The sequence below is a fragment of the Oncorhynchus keta genome, chromosome 21 (genome assembly GCF_023373465.1).
Source record: "Oncorhynchus keta strain PuntledgeMale-10-30-2019 chromosome 21, Oket_V2, whole genome shotgun sequence".
NCBI classification, from domain to species: Eukaryota; Metazoa; Chordata; class Actinopteri; order Salmoniformes; family Salmonidae; genus Oncorhynchus; species Oncorhynchus keta.
In genome coordinates this window covers 48,703,079-48,716,712 of record NC_068441.1, presented here as the reverse complement: position 1 = coordinate 48,716,712, position 13,634 = coordinate 48,703,079, and the positions used below count along the sequence as shown (strand labels likewise).

The 13,634-nt window shown below is 42.3% G+C and overlaps 1 long non-coding RNA gene across 1 annotated transcript; it reads left to right on the top strand.

The window, feature by feature from the left end:
• Positions 1-2,452: 2,452 nt before the first annotated feature.
• LOC127910403 (uncharacterized) lies at positions 2,453-9,609 on the top strand. The gene is made up of 3 exons (XR_008074706.1): positions 2,453-2,939; positions 3,391-3,428; positions 4,828-9,609. It is a non-coding gene; the product is annotated as an uncharacterized LOC127910403 (long non-coding RNA).
• The last annotated feature ends 4,025 nt before the right edge of the window (positions 9,610-13,634 follow it).

Sequence of the window (13,634 nt, the reverse complement as noted above, 5' to 3'; positions counted from 1 at the left end):
GCACTCATTAATCACAAACCAGGTCGTAATGACAGTGAGCACTCATTAATCACAAACCAGGTCGTAATGACAGTGAGCACTCATTAATCACAAACCAGGTCGTAATGACAGTGAGCACTCATTAATCACAAACCAGGTCGTAATGACAGTGAGCACTCATTAATCACAAACCAGGTCGTAATGACAGTGAGCACTCATTAATCACAAACCAGGTCGTAATGACAGTGAGCACTCATTAATCACAAACCAGGTCGTAATGACAGTGAGCACTCATTAATCACAAACCAGGTCGTAATGACAGTGAGCGCTCATTAATCACAAACCAGGTCGTAATGACAGTGAGCGCTCATTAATCACAAACCAGGTTGTAATGACAGTGAGCACTCATTAATCACAAACCAGGTCGTAATGACAGTGAGCACTCATTAATCACAAACCAGGTCGTAATGACAGTGAGCACTCATTAATCACAAACCAGGTCGTAATGACAGTGAGCACTCATTAATCACAAACCAGGTCGTAATGACAGTGAGCACTCATTAATCACAAACCAGGTCGTAATGACAGTGAGCACTCATTAATCACAAACCAGGTCGTAATGACAGTGAGCACTCATTAATCACAAACCAGGTCGTAATGACAGTGAGCACTCATTAATCACAAACCAGGTCGTAATGACAGTGAGCGCTCATTAATCACAAACCAGGTCGTAATGATGACGTGAGCACTCATTAATCACAAACCAGGTGAGTGAGCTCATTAATCACAAACCAGGTCGTAATGACAGTGAGCGCTCATTAATCACAAACCAGGTCGTAATGACAGTGAGCGCTCATTAATCACAAACCAGGTCGTAATGACAGTGAGCGCTCATTAATCACAAACCAGGTCGTAATGACAGTGAGCGCTCATTAATCACAAACCAGGTCATTAATAATGACAGTGAGCGCTCATTAATCACAAACCAGGTCGTAATGACAGTGAGCACTCATTAATCACAAACCAGGTCGTAATGACAGTGAGCACTCATTAATCACAAACCAGGTCGTAATGACAGCGAGCACTCATTAATCACAAACCAGGTCGTAATGACAGCGAGCACTCATTAATCACAAACCAGGTCGTAATGACAGTGAGCACTCATTAATCACAAACCAGGTCGTAATGACAGTGAGCACTCATTAATCACAAACCAGGTCGTAATGACAGTGAGCGCTCATTAATCACAAACCAGGTCGTAATGACAGTGAGCACTCATTAATCACAAACCAGGTCGTAATGACAGTGAGCGCTCATTAATCACAAACCAGGTCGTAATGACAGTGAGAGCTCATTAATCACAAACCAGGTCGTAATGACAGTGAGCACTCATTAATCACAAACCAGGTCGTAATGACAGTGAGCACTCATTAATCACAAACCAGGTCGTAATGACAGTGAGCACTCATTAATCACAAACCAGGTCGTAATGACAGTGAGCACTCATTAATCACAAACCAGGTCGTAATGACAGTGAGCACTCATTAATCACAAACCAGGTCGTAATGACAGTGAGCACTCATTAATCACAAACCAGGTCGTAATGACAGTGAGCACTCATTAATCACAAACCAGGTCGGCACTCATTAATGACAGCGTAATGACAGTGAGCACTCATTAATCACAAACCAGGTCGTAATGACAGTGAGCACTCATTAATCACAAACCAGGTCGTAATGACAGTGAGCGCTCATTAATCACAAACCAGGTCGTAATGACAGTGAGCGCTCATTAATCACAAACCAGGTCGTAATGACAGTGAGCGCTCATTAATCACAAACCAGGTCGTAATGACAGTGAGCGCTCATTAATCACAAACCAGGTCGTAGTGAGCACTCATTAATGACCAGTGAGTGAGCTCATTAATCACAAACCAGGTCGTAATGACAGTGAGCGCTCATTAATCACAAACCAGGTCGTAATGACAGTGAGCTCATTAATCACAAACCAGGCTCATTAATCACAAACCAGGTCGTAATGACAGTGAGCGCTCATTAATCACAAACCAGGTCGTAATGACCAGTGAGCGCTCATTAATCACAAACCAGGTCGTAATGACAGTGAGCGCTCATTAATCACAAACCAGGTCGTAATGACAGTGAGCGCTCATTAATCACAAACCAGGTCGTAATGACAGTGAGCACTCATTAATCACAAACCAGGTCGTAATGACAGTGAGCGCTCATTAATCACAAACCAGGTCGTAATGACAGCGAGCACTCATTAATCACAAACCAGGTCGCTCATTAATAATGACAGTGAGCGCTCATTAATCACAAACCAGGTCGTAATGACAGTGAGCGCTCATTAATCACAAACCAGGTCGTAATGACAGTGAGCGCTCATTAATCACAAACCAGGTCGTAATGACAGTCACAAACCAGGCGCTCATTAATCACAAACCAGGTCGTAATGACAGTGAGCGCTCATTAATCACAAACCAGGTCGTAATGACAGTGAGCGCTCATTAATCACAAACCAGGTCGTAATGACAGTGAGCACTCATTAATCACAAACCAGGTCGTAATGACAGTGAGCACTCATTAATCACAAACCAGGTCGTAATGACAGTGAGCACTCATTAATCACAAACCAGGTCGTAATGACAGTGAGCACTCATTAATCACAAACCAGGTCGTAATGACAGTGAGCACTCATTAATCACAAACCAGGTCGTAATGACAGTGAGCACTCATTAATCACAAACCAGGTCGTAATGACAGTGAGCACTCATTAATCACAAACCAGGTCGTAATGACAGTGAGCACTCATTAATCACAAACCAGGTCGTAATGACAGCGAGCACTCATTAATCACAAACCAGGTCGGAATGACAGCGAGCGCTCATTAATCACAAACCAGGTCGTAATGACAGCGAGCACTCATTAATCACAAACCAGGTGACGCTCATTAATCACAAACCAGGTCGTAATGACAGTGAGCTCATTAATCACAAACCAGGTCGTAATGACAGTGAGCGCTCATTAATCACAAACCAGGTCGTAATGACAGTGAGAGCTCATTAATCACAAACCAGGTCGTAATGACAGTGAGCGCTCATTAATCACAAACCAGGTCGTAATGACAGTCGTAATGACAGCTCATTAATCACAAACCAGGTCGTAATGACAGTGAGCGCTCATTAATCACAAACCAGGTCGTAATGACAGTGAGCGCTCATTAATCACAAACCAGGTCGTAATGACAGTGAGCGCTCATTAATCACAAACCAGGTCGTAATGACAGTGAGCACTCATTAATCACAAACCAGGTCGTAATGACAGCGAGCACTCATTAATCACAAACCAGGTCGTAATGAATGACAGCGAGCACTCATTAATCACAAACCAGGTCGTAATGACAGTGAGCGCTCATTAATCACAAACCAGGTCGTAATGACAGTGTAATGACAGTGAGCTCATTAATCACAAACCAGGTCGTAATGACAGTGAGCGCTCATTAATCACAAACCAGGTCGTAATGACAGTGAGCGCTCATTAATCACAAACCAGGTCGTAATGACAGTGAGCACTCATTAATCACAAACCAGGTCGTAATGAATAATCACAAACCAGTCGTAATGAGTGAGCGCTCATTAATCACAAACCAGGTCGTAATGACTCATTAATCACAAACCAGGTCGTAATGACAGTGAGCGCTCATTAATCACAAACCAGGTCGTAATGACAGTGAGCACTCATTAATCACAAACCAGGTCGTAATGACAGTGAGCACTCATTAATCACAAACCAGGTCGTAATGACAGTGAGCACTCATTAATCACAAACCAGGTCGTAATGACAGTGAGCACTCATTAATCACATTAATCACAAACCAGGTCGTAATGACAGCGAGCACTCATTAATCACAAACCAGGTCGTAATGACAGTGAGCACTCATTAATCACAAACCAGGTCGTAATGACAGTGAGCGCTCATTAATCACAAACCAGGTCGTAATGACAGTGAGCGCTCATTAATCACAAACCAGGTCGTAATGACAGTGAGCGCTCATTAATCACAAACCAGGTCGTAATGACAGTGAGCGCTCATTAATCACAAACCAGGTCGTAATGACAGTGAGCGCTCATTAATCACAAACCAGGTCGTAATGACAGTGAGCACTCATTAATCACAAACCAGGTCGGAATGACAGTGAGCACTCATTAATCACAAACCAGGTCGTAATGACAGCGAGCACTCATGAATCACAAACCAGGTCGTAATGACAGCGAGCACTCATTAATCACAAACCAGGTCGGAATGACAGTGAGCACTCATTAATCACAAACCAGGTCGGAATGACAGTGAGCACTCATTAATCACAAACCAGGTCGTAATGACAGTGAGCACTCATTAATCACAAACCAGGTCGTAATGACAGTGAGCACTCATTAATCACAAACCAGGTCGTAATGACAGTGAGCACTCATTAATCACAAACCAGGTCGTAATGACAGTGAGCACTCATTAATCACAAACCAGGTCGTAATGACAGTGAGCACTCATTAATCACAAACCAGGTCGTAATGACAGTGAGCACTCATTAATCACAAACCAGGTCGTAATGACAGTGAGCACTCATTAATCACAAACCAGGTCGTAATGACAGCGAGCACTCGTTAATCACAAACCAGGTCGTAATGACAGCCAGCACTCATTAATCACAAACCAGGTCGTAATGACAGTGAGCACTCATTAATCACAAACCAGGTCGTAATGACAGCGAGCACTCATTAATCACAAACCAGGTCGTAATGACAGCGAGCGCTCATTAATCACAAACCAGGTCGGAATGACAGTGAGCGCTCATTAATCACAAACCAGGTCGTAATGACAGTGAGCGCTCATTAATCACAAACCAGGTCGTAATGACAGTGAGCACTCATTAATCACAAAACAGGGGCAAGAGGTCAGAGATTTTAAAAAACAAACATTTAATGGTAGAAATGAACAGAATTGAAGGGTTTTTAAAATGAATTACAGTACATTGCCGTCGTCATTATACTGTAGAAAAGTAATGAATGCATGGTCTTACGCACTCTCGATCGCAACGATATTTACCATTCTCAAATCTTTACATTGGTGATCTGGTATGTTCCTATTCATCCAGTCTCCCAAAACATTCGGCAGCCCCAAAAGAGTTCCTATCAGTACTGCATCATATCAGCAACTAGATTAGATATACGTTGGTACAAACTTGATATGACATGTTTCGTCAACCACTAGGTAGAAGCAAAGGACAAGAGGACGAGGTCTTTGGGTTTCTTGGCTGACAATGAGTTTTGAGTGTGACTGGAACTCAGCAACGTCCTTCAGTTTCTCTCACTGGGAAAAGTTCTAGCCTGGAACCAGTTCTGTTTGTGCTGTCTTCAAAAAAAACTGTGGTCGTCACGCCAAACAATGACTGTAGGAGTTGGAGCAAGAAAAGCACAAATAGATCCTGGAACAAGTTAGTAACATTCCTCTCTGTGTTTCGCTACTTTTTTATGTTCTCAAAAACCAGTTTTAGTACACTACTTACAATGTGGTCAAGAAAGATCAAATATCATGCACCTTCTAGCTTGTCGAGCTAGCAATGCCAGTTACTAATGCCAGTTACTAATGCCAGTTACCAATGCCAGTTACCAATGCCAGTTACCAATGCCAGTTACTAATGCCAGTTACTAATGCCAGTTACCAATGCCAGTTACCAATGCCAGTTACTAAAGCCAGTTACTAATGCCAGTTACCAATGCCACCAGTTACTAAAGCCAGTTACTAATGCCAGTTACTAATGCCAGTTACTAATGCCAGTTACTAAAGCCAGTTACTAATGCCAGTTACCAATGCCAGTTACTAATGCCAGTTACTAATGCCAGTTACTAAAGCCAGTTACTAATGCCAGTTACCAATGCCAGTTACTAAAGCCAGTTACTAATGCCAGTTACCAATGCCAGTTACTAATGCCAGTTACCAATGCCAGTTACTAATGCCAGTTACTAATGCCAGTTACCAATGCCAGTTACCAATGCCAGTTACTAATGCCACCAGTTACTAATGCCAGTTACTAATGCCAGTTACTAATGCCAGTTACCAATGCCAGTTACTAATGCCAGTTACTAATGCCAGTTACCAATGCCAGTTACTAATGCCAGTTACTAATGCCAGTTACCAATGCCACCAGTTACTAATGCCAGTTACCAATGCCACCAGTTATCAATGCCAGTTACTAATGCCAGTTACTAATGCCAGTTACTAATGCCAGTTACCAATGCCACCAGTTACTAATGCCAGTTACCAATGCCACCAGTTACTAATGCCAGTTACTAATGCCAGTTACCAATGCCACCAGTTACTAATGCCAGTTACCAATGCCACCAGTTACCAATGCCAGTTACCAATGCCAGTTACCAATGCCAGTTACTAATGCCAGTTACTAATGCCAGTTACTAATGCCAGTTACTAAAGCCAGTTACCAATGCCAGTTACTAATGCCAGTTACTAATGCCAGTTACCAATGCCAGTTACCAATGCCAGTTACTAATGCCAGTTACTAATGCCAGTTACTAATGCCAGTTACCAATGCCAGTTACCAATGCCAGTTACCAATGCCAGTTACCAATGCCAGTTACTAATGCCAGTTACTAATGCCAGTTACCAATGCCAGTTACCAATGCCAGTTACTAATGCCAGTTACTAATGCCAGTTACTAATGCCAGTTACTATTGCCAGTTACTAATGCCACCAGTTACTAATGCCAGTTACTAATGCCAGTTACTAATGCCAGTTACCAATGCCAGTTACTAATGCCAGTTACTAATGCCAGTTACTAATGCCAGTTACCAATGCCAGTTACCAATGCCAGTTACTAATGCCAGTTACTAATGCCAGTTACCAATGCCAGTTACCAATGCCAGTTACTAATGCCAGTTACCAATGCCAGTTACTAATGCCAGTTACTAATGCCAGTTACCAATGCCAGTTACTAATGCCAGTTACTAATGCCAGTTACTAATGCCAGTTACTAATGCCAGTTACTAATGCCAGTTACCAATGCCAGTTACCAATGCCAGTTACTAATGCCAGTTACTAATGCCAGTTACTAATGCCAGTTACTAATGCCAGTTACCAATGCCAGTTACTAATGCCAGTTACCAATGCCAGTTACTAAAGCCAGTTACTAATGCCATTTACCAATGCCAGTTACTAATGCCAGTTACTAATGCCAGTTACTAATGCCAGTTACTAATGCCAGTTACCAATGCCAGTTACCAATGCCAGTTACTAATGCCAGTTACCAATGCCAGTTACTAAAGCCAGTTACCAATGCCAGTTACTATTGCCAGTTACTAATGCCAGTTACTAAAGCCAGGCAAGCATAAAGATGTTTGGAAAAATTAGAAAAGCTACAACTTAGTTTCTTTCCAGGCGAACAATTAGCTGTATTATCTTTCTAAGTCATCTGAGTGTGTTACGTACCGGTGAGCAGTCGACAAGTAAACAAGCGTCTCTTTACGATTTCTCAGAAAACATGTTTGCAAGTGGGAAAACCTCTGCCTCCACTAGCTTGTTATTGAGAAAGACTATATTTAGGCCTATTATTAGCCCTTTATCTCTCATGTGGTCAAGAAAATTCCTGCCTTCTCTTCAAAAATCTATTTGTGAAGCTATTTTCTTGGTCCCCAGAGCAGCAAACCCCAAAACACGTTTCACTTGTAATTATCTGAGCATTACTCCAAATATTTTCCCTGCCCCAGGATACCTTCCAAATGGCACCTTTCCCTACGTAGTGCACTACTGTTGACCGTGGGCCCATAGGATAGTGCCCTACTGTTGACCAGGGCCCATAGGGTAGTACACTACTGTTGACCAGGGCCCATAGGGTGCCATTTGGGACACATATCCAGAGTCCCATTTATACCCTGTGTTGGAAAGCACCAGTTGTGTCTATGAAGTAGAAAGCACTCATTGTTTTGGAGAATTCTCATAAGAACAATCACCGTCTCTGTTCAGGCTTGTATTATTGCCCACGGAACTGGCCCTGGCCACAGAATTATAGACAGTTTCTTTTTCTCCTTTCTCTCTCACTCTCTCTCTTTCCCTTGCTTATGTATCTTTCCTTTCTCATAACTTCTCATACCCTCTCTCTCTTTCCTTCTCTCTCTGTCTTTCACCTTCTCTCTCTCTCTCTCTCTCTCTCTCTCTCTCTCTCTCTCTCAATTCAACTCAATTCATATTAAGGGTTTTTATTGGCATGGGAAACATGTTTACATTGCCAAAGCAAGTGAAATAGAAAGTAAACAAATGTGAAATAAACAATAAAAAAAACATTTGAAATGTCATAGGTTTTTTCTCTCCCACTCTCATTTCTCTCTCTCTCCCATTCTCCTCTCTCACTATCTTTCTCTCTCTCTCTCTCTCTCTCTCTATCTATCTCTCTCTCTATCCCTCTCCTCTCCTCCTCTCCTCTCCTCTCATCTCCTCTCCTCTCCTCTCCTCTCCTCTCTTCTCAATTAATTTCAATGGCATAACAACGAGTGTTACGTGTACTGTAGTTATCTTCATGTACGAATTATAAAACGTTGAGATTGAAGACAAGTGTTTTTCTACGCATCAAGTTTTTCTTAAAGGTTAGAGTTTAACAAGCTTTTGAGGCATTACATGTGATCATCCCTATGCATTTCAAAGGTCAAAGGTCAAATTGATGTATGCAATGATAGTGTGTATTTGAAGAGTTTATTTCCAAAACCCTATATCCACCAATTTTTGTATTTTTTTTTTTACATTTGTGTTTTTCATCTGAAGTGATTGCTTGTGGGTACCTTCATGTGTTCGTAAAATATTACTATTCTCAAAAAAAATGTATTAAACATTTTTAGATGCATATGATTTTTATTATTAGTTTCATTGCCAAACACTATATATCCATTGTTAGGCCTGAATAGACTGTTTGTATCCTGTATATTTGACTGTGATATGTGGTTAGCTATCTTAACATAAATGCACTGGATAAGAGCATCTGCAAAATGACAAAAAAATGTCAAATGTAAATGTTTTACATAAATATCTCATATTAATGTATTCAATTATTTGTTTAAAATATATATATATATATTGATGTCAACAAATGCATCATTTACACCTTCCTTCATTAAAAATCTGGGTCATTTGTTACATTTGACTGTGTGAAACTGGATATGTAAGCATTTTACAACAAAAATCATGAATATGTCTCTAAAAATGAAACCGTCAAGTGATTATAAACAAATTCATGTCTGTCACTGAACAACCCCATGCCATGATAAGATAGTGAAAAAAAATACACCAATCTCTTTCAATATTTATTTAAACAATAAACGCCAATTTACCAACATTTCTGGAAATGGATATATAGCGTTTTGGAATGAAACTCTTCATTTTTTTTAATGTGTAAAATTAATGTTCTATTCTCTTTATAGTATTTTTATATGATATTTTCTCCCTTAATGGATCGGAGCACAATAAAAAAAGAGGTTATTGAGATTTTGTATGAGGAAAATACTGCTACACCTTGAAGAGAAAAAGATGACTAAATAAACAAAGACATGTTTTTGCTACAAGTTTGTGTTCATAGGTGATTCATGTAGTTCTTTAAATGTGTTTATTGCAACCAAAAGAGGAAGCTCCATATTTTTAAACATGAAATGTTGTTGTTGATAAGGAATTTACATTATCCCTAACACATGCACACACACACACACACACACACACACACACACACACACACACACACACACACACACACACACACACACACTGCTGTGCTAACCTGCTGTCCTAGCCCTGCTGTCCTAACCTGCTGTCCTAGTCTGCTGTCCTAACCTGCTGTCCTAGTTTGCTGTCCTAGCCTGCTGTCCTAGCCTGCTGTCCTAACCTGCTGTCCTAGCCTGCTGTCCTAGTTTGCTGTCCTAGCCTGCTGTCCTAACCTGCTGTCCTAGCCTGCTGTCCTAACCTGCTGTCCTAGCCTGCTGTCCTAGTTTGCTGTCCTAGCCTGCTGTCCTAGTCTGCTGTCCTAACCTACTGTCCTAACCTGCTGTCCTAGCCTTCTGTCCTAGTCTGCTGTCCTAACCTGCTGTCCTAGCCTTCTGTCTAGGCTGCTGTCCTAGCCTGCTGTCCTAACCTACTGTCCTAACCTGCTGTCCTAGCCTTCTGTCCTAGTCTGCTGTCCTAGTTTGCTGTCCTAGCCTGCTGTCCTAACCTGCTGTCCTAGCCTTCTGTCCTAGTCTGCTGTCCTAGCCTTCTGTCTAGGCTGCTGTCATAGTTTGCTGTCCTAGCCTACTGTCCTAACCTACTGTCCTAACCTGCTGTCCTAGCCTTCTGTCTAGTCTGCTGTCCTAGTTTGCTGTCCTAGCCTGCTGTCCTAACCTGCTGTCCTAGCCTTCTGTCTAGTCTGCTGTCCTAGCCTTCTGTCTAGCCTTCTGTCCTAGTCTGCTGTCCTAGCCTTCTGTCTAGTCTGCTGTCCTAGCCTTCTGTCTAGTCTGCTGTCCTAGCCTTCTGTCTAGCCTTCTGTCTAGCCTTCTGTCCTAGCCTGCTGTCCTAACCTGCTGTCCTAGCCTTCTGTCTAGTCTGCTGTCCTAGCCTTCTGTCTAGCCTTCTGTCTAGCCTTCTGTCCTAGTCTGCTGTCCTAGCCTTCTGTCTAGGCTGCTGTCCTAGTTTGCTGTCCTAGCCTGCTGTCCTAACCTGCTGTCCTAGCCTTCTGTCCTAGTCTGCTGTCCTAGCCTTCTGTCTAGTCTGCTGTCCTAGTTTGCTGTCCTAACCTGCTGTCCTAGCCTTCTGTCTAGTCTGCTGTCCTAGCCTTCTGTCTAGTCTGCTGTCCTAGCCTTCTGTCTAGTCTGCTGTCCTAGTCTGCTGTCCTAACCTTCTGTCTAGTCTGCTGTCCTAGTTTACTGTCCTAGCCTGCTGTCCTAGCCTTCTGTCTAGTCTGCTGTCCTAACCTGCTGTCTAGTCTGCTGTCCTAGCCTGCTGTCCTAGCCTGCTGTCCTAACCTGCTGTCCTAGCCTTCTGTCTAGTCTGCTGTCCTAGCCTTCTGGCCGGCCTGCATGGTGCAAACTGTAGGGTCCAAGTCCTTCGTCCACAAGGTGGCAAAACGTAGCAAAATGCTTTTCAACACACAAAATGTTTCTTATTGGACAAGTAGAGTCCCTCCCTTTTTCACTCTGTTTTCTAACATTTGGTGCCTAATGAACAGCTCTCTGCCTGGCATGCTAGCTGGTCTTAAACGGTGCACACAGCAGTTCTGTGTCTTCGGCAGATGCAGGTATGGACAGAGCAGAGTAGATCAGAATGAAACTGTCACACACTTCCTGTTTTTCACCCAGCCATAGGAAAACAACCAGCCAACACAGTCACATGAGCTAGAGACCACATTTTGAGGGGAGGGAAAGGGAGAGAGAGAGCGAGGGAGCAAGAGAGAGTGAGAGAGAGTGAGGCAGGGAGAGAGAGAGAAAGAGAGTGGGGGGAGAGAGAGAGAGAGGGGGAGAGAAAGAGAGTGAGAGAGAGTGAGGGAGCGAGAGAGAGAGAGGGGGGAGAGAGAGAGACAGACAGACAGAGAGAGAAAGAGTGCGAGAGAGAGACAGAGCGAGAGAGAGAGAGAAAGAAAGAGCGCGAGAGAGAGAAAGAAAGAGCGCGAGAGAGAGAGAGCGAGAGAGAGGGGGGAGAGAGGAAGTTAGAACATCTGAGTTGTATTAAGACAAGATCACAAATGCCAAATCTTTCCAAGAAGATATTCTCTGCCATAAAAAGCTATATCTGGAGAATTCTGGCAGACACAGAATGGAAAACTTATTAACTTAACCTTACTTAAAGAAATAACTTGCAGTTATTTTAAGGATGGACTGTCTTCCCCAGGGCCAACAGATCTCGCCAGCCAGGGATCCGTGTTCACAGAGTAGGAGTGTTGATATAGGATCAGTTTCACATTCTAGGTTATAATAAATAAGATTATGGACAGAGGGGACCTGGTCCTACATCAACACTCCTGCTCCGAGACTCATTGTGAAAACGAGCCCAGACAAGTGTGGGACATCTTTTATCATGAGGTTTCATCTGCCCATATTGTTGTTTTCACTGAGCTACTGCTGCCTCTCTGCCCCTAACCTCTGTCTACAGCAACCGTACAGTTACACGTAGTGACATAGAGTGTCAGGGGCTGTTGCCTGATGGAATGGACCTCAGGGGATACTTGGATGTTGTCGTTGTTTGTTTCCTATGCGTTGTCCCAACAACAAAATGGGAACCATGGGAACCGTGCACCTCTGTTGTAACGCAGTTTAGTATTCTGATGTTCGTATTTACCATGTTATGTGTTACTGTGTAAGTGTCCTTGGGTATCTGGAAAGGTGCAAATTAAAAGTATTATTGCTATTATTGCAATAACATATCCACTGGCAGCCAAAATAAACAGCATTCATCGATCCACATCCCACATAGTCTGCTAAAGAAATATCACCTGTATTAAACACACTTAACCCCAAAAAAGGTCTACTATGCCAAATGGAATCTAATATGTTTTGAGACCTGGGTTTTTATGTGCCAGTAAAGCTGGTCATTCATGGTGTTTTGTCTCCGTGTATTTAAGACATTTGTATCAACGTGTAAGATCATCGCGCTTCTCTTACATGACTATTATAAACTGGGAGGTTTGGGTCCTGGGTGCTGATTAGCTGAAACAGAATTCTAGCCAATCGTAAACAGTGCATTTGGAAAGTATTCACTTGACTTGTTCCACGTTTTGTTACGTTTACAGCCTTACTTTAAAATGGATTAAATGTGTTTTTCCCCCTCATCAATCTACACACAGTACTCCATACTGAAAGACAAAGCAAAAACAAATGTATAAATAAATAAAACCTGAAATATAACATTTACATAAGTATTCAGACCCTTTACTCAGTACTGGTCCAGTACTGGTCCTTCTGTGGCTCAGTTGGTAGAGCATGGCGCTTGTAACGCCAGGGTAGTGGGTTTGATTCCCGGGACCACCCATACGTAGAATGTATGCACACATGACTGTAAGTCGCTTTGGATAAAAGCGTCAGCTAAATGGCATATATTTATTATATTACATATATATTACTGTGTTGAGGCACCTTTTGGCAGTGATTATAGCCTTGAGTCTTTTTTGGTATAATGCTGATTGGTGGAGTGCTACAGAGATGGTTGTCCTTCTGGAAGGTTCTCTCATCTCCACAGAACTCCTTCAACTTCATGGCTTGGTTTTTGCTCTGACATGCACTGTCAACTGTGGGACCTTATATAGACAGGTATGTGGCTTTCCAAATCATGTCCAATCAATTGAATTTACTACAGGTAGACTCCAACCAAGTTGTCGAGACATCTCAAGGATGATCAATGGAAACAGGGTGAACCTGAGCTCAATTTCAAGTCTCATAGCAGGGTTTGAATAAGGGTTTGAATGTAAAGAAGGTATTTCTGTGTTTAAAAAAATACTATATATACAGTATATATCAAATAAATGATTAACAAAACATTTTTTTAAACATTTTTATTTTCCCCTCACAAAGTTGTCAAATTACGAATGTCACCTATCAAAGTGAAGGACACTTACTAAAAATA